We start from the raw sequence: 1,461 nt of genomic DNA, 5'->3' as shown, positions 1-1,461 counted from the left end.
CTTAGGTTGGTTAGTGTACTTGAGATTCGTGCCAACTCGTAAAGAAAACGGGCTCAAAAACCGAGCTATAATCAAGCTCCAAAACGCGTGTTTAAAACGAGTTTTTTCGATTTTTAAATCGATTTTTCAAATCAATTAACACATTAAAATAAATGATTTTTCAAATCAAATATACTCATAAAATGATTTTTCAAATCAAATATTTATTTTATTTTCAATAAAATAAACTTGAGAAAATAAATTCAGAATAAAGTAAAATGAATTCACCTTTAAAAAAAGCTTTAATTTAAATATCATTTAAATTAAAATACTCCGTCGACAACGCTCATTCTACATCGTAAAACGAACCCAAATAATGACAATGACAACTAATAAATACATGTGTCCTATCATCATCGGGTGTTTGTCGGGTTCTCTATAAATTCCAATATCGACGGATACGGGTATCTACAAGAAGCTGCAACAGAAAGAGACTGACAATCAGAATAGAAGTAAAATCAAGCACATCTTAATCTGATAAAGTAGCTAGTCTTAATAGACAATACACAGATGATTCAGGTCATAAACATGGCTAAAATTTATTTTGCTTTGCTGGATTCAAATTTCTCGAGTTCGATTCTCCGGATTTCTTTTCCCTCAACTGAATTTTTCAGTAACAATCATGAATCTATATGTTTAAGACGTGATAATATAAAGAATTTTTATTAGTACAAAGATGGCAAGGGGACTAAACACGGAACTGAGAGGAGTAGATATGGATCGACAATCGACATCACAACTTGTGATGTTCATTCGTCGAGCGTTACCTTCTATTAGTACCAGAGGGCGGAGGGTGAGCCAAAAACTATAACCAGACAATCTCAATCTGACAGCTGATCCTCCAGAGATCCGTGGCAGCTTCTCATAGAATCGTAGACCATGGCAATTTCAGACCCCACTATTCGAGAATGCTGCTACCTGCCTGATCAATTACCCGAGCAGGACTATGATCGAGTTCCACATTCCATCAGCTGGACTGAATCTTTCATAGTCCTGCGTCACCAATTTGACGTGATGAGTTTATAAGGTAACTGATTCTAATGGGATGAAAAGTGAATCCGTGAACCTTGTATGAGACGGTCTCACAAAGAGTTGTGTGCGTACTTAAGCTTTATTTGGCCAGGAGTGGCATCGGAATATCCAACAGCTAATGCAATAATATCAACCTGATAAAGGGGAAGGCTTTAGCCTTGGAATGATCATTTAGTAGAGCAAGCAGAAGACTCAATGCAACTCACTTTGCTCTGAACACAACAAGATCCCTGCATCTTGGGAGTCACCAGCGACAACATAAAATAAACCAGCCTCATCAGAAAAACGCGTACATTCAGGCTATAATTAAGATAGTGTCAATGTTGTAATCAAATTTTATACTAGATTATCGTTTTCCGAACACCACCACCTTCAAAACCTCAAATTTTA

The sequence above is a fragment of the Silene latifolia genome, chromosome Y (genome assembly GCF_048544455.1).
Source record: "Silene latifolia isolate original U9 population chromosome Y, ASM4854445v1, whole genome shotgun sequence".
In the NCBI taxonomy this organism is placed as follows: Eukaryota; Viridiplantae; Streptophyta; class Magnoliopsida; order Caryophyllales; family Caryophyllaceae; genus Silene; species Silene latifolia.
This window is presented reverse-complemented; position numbering follows the sequence as displayed.